Consider the following 7244-nt stretch of genomic DNA (forward strand, 5'->3'; position numbering starts at 1 on the left):
CTTTTATATGAACAATATTGAACATCAGATACGGAAAATTTGAATGAGCATGAATGATGATGTACGAATACATATGTACCTTGACTATGAGAGTTCAGCAAAGTCAAGTTATACATACACATTTTGTGAAGCATTTCTATATTGACATAATAGTAGAAACCTCCTAATGAAATCAAAAGAGTATTACTGTCTTGCAATAGTCCTGCATAGATTTGAGTTTGAGGCACATAAAGTCATACACAAGGCCATTGTGTGCAGCAATGTAAGGCTCGAACCTGCTACTGTTTTCTTCTCTATAAAAGGCATGAAGAAGGATATATCATCGCCCCCGTGATGACTGGCTGCCGAGATCATAACCTTGTACTATAAATATGTATAAGGTTTGTTGAGTGTGATCCAATGCTTCACCATGTCATGTCTCTACATATGTTGCGAAGTCCTGCTTACAATAAGGTAGATGAGTTCATATTAAAGTTACAACAATTTCAAGCAAAGTTTCCCTCGCCTCTCCATTTATATAAAACATGAACGGATCCTGATCACCTCATTGGTAGCAGATGAACACTAGATTGAGAAATCAAATTACTAGTTATAGAATGAGAATATACCTATCTGCAGTTGTCTTTCCTAGAAACCATCTTCAAAATTCGAGGTTCTCAACTCTTAGTGCAGTTTCAACAACATAATTCTTTAGTCATTGTTGTATTTCCCTGCAATTGAATAATTAATTATAGCCTGTAGAATTCCCTGTTAAATAATTTCATCTCCCATTCTCTGTATGCCCATAGCTGAAGTGGCTTGGTATTTACATTAAAAGGAGATTCTTGAAGTAACACTACATCAAATATAAGCAAACAAATGAACCCAATTAACTGTGACCTGGGCTAAGTTTATATCAATTCACGAAAATATGATTTTTCCTCCTTATTTATATGACATTAGAATAACGGCAGTTCAAATGCTGCCAAGTAGAATCAAGTCGTGCATGTTGTCAGTTCTACTGTACATCACTATAAATTTCATTATTCATTTCCCACACAGTTATTTACAAATCCATTGAACTTAAGCCCACTGTAATCCATGCATCTTTACGTTTTACATAAAGCGACTTTGATATACATGAAAGAGTAAGAATACAAATACAAATGCTTAGAGAACTCACAACACGCCAACCGCAAAATATTCCAATACATGGAAGACGAATCTTTACAAAATCAGCTGAACCCGTAAAAAAGTATCGAAAACCTAAAAAAGGCAACCCCAAAATAGGATCAAGATTTGAGCATAGAGACACAGTAGTAGCGCATTTTGGGGCAACAAAAGAATGTATGTGCCTTCATTAAGCAAAGGAGGAATATTTTAGCTTCACGCAACTTTAAGGTGAGAGATTAACTACTTAAAAGTGCTGGCCCCGTAAAATTCAATACATATATGTAACATATCAATAGCCTCAGTAACCTCTCATCTAGCAATTGAGAGCAGTAATGCAGCTTTGACTTTTCCACATTCCTATTTTTGTCGTGGTCTTGGGTGCTTCTTCTCTTCAAATTAGTACTGGAAAGAAAGCATGAAGACATGAAAGAATAAAGTAGAAAATGTTTGCTTCAAACTCCATAGCTAGAAGCAATTCCATTCACGCAGTATCATATAAAAGGGCATGATATAATAGCATTGATCTTATATCATTTTCCATGCTACATTCCTTAGCCAAATTTTTATTGAATGCATCAAAAACGACCTGGAGAGAGAAAGAGAGTACACGAACAAAAAAGAAAATTAGATGGAAGAATTATTTTCAAGATTGCATATCGTTTTGAGTGACCCGATAATGCAAAAAATTCTTTACACTTCCGGTATATACAACTTTAAAATCTATTGTCAAAAGAAACAAATACCTATATCAGGCCCATTTTGACATCAATAGAGCTGAAAAGGAATTAATAAAGTCCCCAGCTTTCATAACCAAGAATCTGGAAAGAGGAAATCTTTAATAAATTGTGTTCATTCTTTACCTAAGTTCTGCTTAAATGGTGCTTTATTATCTGTTTTTCATTTTCAAATAAAAGTTCATTTCATTTTTTTTTTTTGATAGAAATGTATGGATTTCAATCTTCAAGCTGCATAAAGGGTTGTACAATGACTATAAATTCCACAACCCACAATGACTAACTTGTCAACTCTGAGAAGCTGATAACACAAGAATTGATTATGAAAATATTACAAAGCAAAGAAGGAAAAGACCAACCTTTCTCTTCTCACTGGCCTAAGGATTTTATGATGCATTTTTCATCATTACTAAAGTGTATTCCCTGAAATAGGCTGTTGTATTCTCCTCTCTTAATTTTCAATCAACAGACAGAAAATATTAAATTCATCTGTACAGCCTCAAAAGTATTCATGTGTAAACTAAACAAATCAGTAAATCAACAGCTTACGCCCATCGAACAGTAAGGGATCATAATCCCAATACTTTTTTGGTTGAATCGAATATATGTATGTGTAGAATCCTTTAAGAAGGTTAACAAAAGAGATGGAATATGTGTCCACTAAAAATCTCAGTCCATATCAAAACAGAGCTTAGACTGGAAAAGAAATCAATACAATGTAAAATTGTTAAGTCACGTGTTGCTGTAAAAATAAAGTACATTATGATGTTTCTTTACGCAGAATGCGTGCAAAAGATATCCTATCCATAGTTTGGAAAGAAAGCTTAAATTTGCAGCATTTATACCACTCACTTAAATACGTGAACCAATGAGCACAATCCAACTCATTCTTGTGCAGGGAATGATTCAAGTACAACCTGCCAAAAAAGGAGGTCAAGTCAATTTACAAACGCTAGCAAAATGTACAAACGGAAAACATTGCGAGTTACCAAATATATGGACGCACTTCTGCATGTATGTCTTTTTTGAAGGCAAAAACTCTCCTATTGTAGGGTTTTAACATTCAAAAATCTTCGTAAGAAGGAAATAGGGAAAGAAATGAAAAGTACATTTTCTTAAACACCTGTAAATTGACTTACAAAGAAGTCATTTTATCTTAGCGCACAAGTCTTGTAAAACATGTAAAAGAATGTACTCAGTTCATATTGTCTTCGTCCAGGGCAGCATTTTCGGTATCATTTTAATCAGTTGGGAATTCCTCAATCTAGTCCAATTATTGAATTCTCAAGTTAAGTTACACATTCAGACAAAATAAAAAAGAACGAAGGAAATTAGATCAAGAAAGGTCTGCTAATTGTAAGATGGGAAAACATAGCCCTTGTCTCGCTATTAGCAGACAACCTTATTAATTATCAAGTTCCCACATCCGTAACTGGTAAGTAGTTAACACTAAGTCATCAGTATCTCTGACTGTCTCAAACCAGAAAATCGGCAATAAAACTAACTTCAAGTTGCAGTTGGTTTCATTAAAACATTAAGCTCCATTACCTTACATAAATAAAGTAATGAAATTTACAACTCCTATTCCTCACTGTAACTTCAATCTATTCACACAAATTCATCAGATAAGAAATCAAAGAGTTAAAGAGGCACAATGAAATATTAGCCCGGACGATAACTGGATCAAGTTGTCTGGTAATGTTCCTAAAAGTACCACATAACCAAGCATTGTTATATACTTCAACCACATTAGTTCCAACTGGAGGATCCTGAAGGCAACATAAAAAAGTAATATTTTTGGAGTACAATTACAATATTATTGATGATACATATAGAAAGATTTTTTTTAACAGAAGACCAAGCAGCAGCTGAGATGACTGTTTTTAATTAAGATGATGGAAAGTAAGCAGAAGATCCAAATGAGCCATTTATAATATTTACCAAAAAATGTAGTACTATCACCTTGAGAACCTTTAACTACACTGCACATAACTTCCTTTTCTTCTTTGTAGCTAAGATGATTCAAAGAATATCATCAATAGTTGGAAAGCTAAAGAAAATATACTATTGGGCACTTGCTCAATTCTGCTACTTGCACTTATCCCTCGATCTGACTGCTCTTCAAACTGCACCGTTACTCTTGTTTCCTAATTAATGCTTCCAAGTCAGAGAAAGCTATCATCAGTAAATAAGTAAGAAATTGCATATCATTGGTATTATATAAGCATATGGATTTAGCACATATATAACTGACACAACAATTCAGTAACTAAAATAAGTTACGACACCCTTACCCATTACTATTTACTATACAGTGTGAACCATAATAGCAACATGCACTTTCATTTACTTGGCATATTGATTGAGAAAATTAGCTTCACAGGAGACCGCTGGGGCAAGAATCATAACATTAAAATATCGCATATTTCTTCTGAGCGAGAAGGACTTATTCCTGATGCTGCAGTCTGTAAGAATTTTTATTATTCTTATGTGTGGCCCAATTAATGTAAAACCCATAACTAATATTTAATGAAGAATAAATCTCGTCCGTTAGATCAGTTACTTGATAGACGTACCGGATTAAGTCTCATCCCCTATAAATTGGTCCTCCCTCCACCCATTAGGCTTACCACTTCTTCTATATACTTTTCCATCATTAACGGTTGTGGTAACGTAAGGCTAGGGCAAGGAGGTAGAAATCAGTTTCTACAATTAACGCTTCCGCTTTCGTGATAATGTCTTCCGCATCAGGTATGTTTTCCGTATTATCTCTGTAGGCACTAAAATTTAATCGGACTTAAATCCACAAATAATTTGGATCATAGTCTAAATTCAAGATGTATTGGTCCAAACAAATATTATGGGCTAATATAATTGGATTAATTGGTCAATTGTTATGGATTTAATTGAAAGACTAATTCAATTGGACTAGTCAATCTTGTCGGACTTCACATGATGAGCCCACTCTATTAGCCCAAGGTCCATGCCACGTATCAAGTGACGTGGCACGCCAAATTAAGTCCAGGACCAATAAAAATCGTGCCATGTGCATAAGTGACACAACATGTCAAGTCAATAGAAGAACCAATCAAATGTCGCCAAGTGTTCAAATGACATGGTTCAACCAATCATATACAAACCCTAGCTCATCCCCTACAACTATAAATAGGGGTCTTCACAAAGCCAAAAAAAAGAAAAGGAAGAAAAATACATAGAGAAGCTCTCAGCCGCAAGTCTTCCGCATACTAAGAAGTCTTCGCTCCAAGTGGTGAGCCGCAAGTTTCCATACCTCTACGTTTGTGATTAAAGCTCGGCTCCGCATTCGTAGTGAAATATCAACAACAAGTGATCTGTCCATTCAAGAACAAGTAAAGCCCTTGATTAACGGCCGTATCGTGAGGAGAAGAATCAGAGGATTACATCTTTTTATTTAAGATTTCATAAAGATTGTAACCCCCGCACAAATTCTTGAAATCAAATATTATTCTTTGACGCTATTTTTCTTGTCTTGATTATTATTTTCAGGAACGAAAGATTAGTCGTTACAAATTTGGCACGCCCAGTGGGACCATCTTTACCTCTCATCTCTTCTCTCCAATAGTCGAACTTCAAAAACACTAAGATGGCTTCCAAGAAGGTTAACTCGAAATCCGCATCCGCAAAAACTACCGGATCCAAATTCTCCGTTGCTGTTGAAAACATCCTAGATGTTACTGAGGGGAGCATCGGACCTGTCACAAGGAACCAAGCCAAATTGCTAGGGCAACGAGTTCCGCAAGCACAGCCCGAATCTGCTGTCGTCTTTGGTCCGTCTTCAAAAGACGTGAGATCTTCCGCAAACACCACAGAAGAAGGGGAGAATGTTGACAAAATGGTGGAGAGGGTTCTTGCCCAACTTAGTTTATCTAAGCCCAAGAAATCCTCCAGGCAAGCTGACAATGATGTCTTGAGCACTGAATCTACTCCGCATAATATGTCCGCATCCTATGTTCGCGAAAATTCGTGTTATTCTTCTTCATCTATGATGGTGATGCATGCGATGATGACGAATGCTTCAACTGTTGAAGAACAACTCGCGAGCTTGACAAAGGCAATTGGAGACTTGACCAAATATGTGCAAGATCAAGATAATCGAATCGTCAAGTTGACAGACAGGTTTGATAGTGTGATGGATGGGATTCGAGTCATGCCCCCGGAAAACGTCCGCAAGCACAAGAAAGGATTGAATCTCCCGCAAAACAAGTGGAACATGCTTCAGAAATCCAAGTTTCCTCTGAAGGGATGATTCCAATCAATCAAATAAAGGAGTTCATCATGGGGACCATCAAGGATAAATATGATGTTTCCGCAAAATCATCCCTTACATATGCGAAGCCGTACACTGCAAGGATTGATAGCTTGAAGATGCCTGCCGGCTATCAACCCCCAAAATTTCAGCAGTTTGATGGCAAGGGAAATCCGAAGCAACATGTGGCACACTTCATTGAAACATGCAACAACGCTGGAACATACGGTGATTACCTTGCCAAACAGTTTGTTCGTTCCCTTAAAGGTTATGCTTTTGATTGGTACACAGACCTTGAGTCTGGTTCCATTAATAGTTGGGAGCAAATGGAGCAGGAGTTTCTCAACCGCTTCTATAGCACAAGACGTATCGTAAGTATGGTGGAACTTACAAACACTCGCCAGCGGAAGGAAGTACCAGTTATTGACTTCATCAACCAATGGAGGCATGCAAGTCTAACTATAAAGATTGACTTAATGAAGCTTCGAGAATAGAGATGCGTATTCAAGGCGTGCACTGGGGTCTCACCTATATCTTGCAAGGCATAAAACCTAAGACTTTTGAAGAATTGGCCACTCGTGCTCATGACATGGAGTTAAGCATGGCATCAGTCGGAAGTGAAGTGCCGCCGGTCTACGAATCCCGCAAAGGTAAAGATAAGCAAGAAGTAAAGAAAGTGGGGAGATATTTTTCCAAGACCGAAAACAAAGAATCCATGAACGTTAATGTTGCGCCTGTGAAGTTCACCACTAAAGTAAGCAAGAACCAGAGCGTAAAGACAACTTCTTTGGAGGATAAAGCGAACAGAAAACCAACTTTGAAGGAGATGTAAGAGAAGGATTATCCATTCCTTGATTCGACGTTTCGCAATCTTTGATGAACTTTGGGCTGAAACTTTTGAGTTACCCGAGATAGACGGCCGAATGAACGAAGGTGGAGAATCGATGAACCGAATTATTGCATAAGTACCACCTATTGATCGGCCACCCTATCGAGAAATGCTTTGTCTTCAAGGATAAAGTTATGGAGCTGGCCCGCGAAGGAAAGATTTCACTTGAAGATGAGAAAGAAAA

At 37.0% G+C, this 7244-nt stretch overlaps 1 long non-coding RNA gene across 5 annotated transcripts; it reads right to left on the reverse strand.

Moving 5' to 3' along the window:
- Positions 1-29: 29 nt before the first annotated feature.
- On the reverse strand, positions 30-4346 carry LOC132033252 (uncharacterized). 5 transcript variants are annotated; one of them, XR_009408694.1, is made up of 4 exons: positions 4237-4346; positions 3952-4043; positions 609-2803; positions 30-439 (listed from the first exon to the last, which is right to left on the reverse strand). It is a non-coding gene; the product is annotated as an uncharacterized LOC132033252 (long non-coding RNA). The 5 variants fall into 5 exon arrangements; XR_009408693.1 differs by having other exon boundaries at positions 3952-4033; positions 4181-4346; XR_009408691.1 differs by having other exon boundaries at positions 4181-4346.
- Between the last annotated feature and the right edge of the window lie 2898 nt (positions 4347-7244).

This window comes from Lycium ferocissimum, chromosome 2, assembly GCF_029784015.1.
Source record: "Lycium ferocissimum isolate CSIRO_LF1 chromosome 2, AGI_CSIRO_Lferr_CH_V1, whole genome shotgun sequence".
Lineage (NCBI taxonomy): Eukaryota > Viridiplantae > Streptophyta > Magnoliopsida > Solanales > Solanaceae > Lycium > Lycium ferocissimum.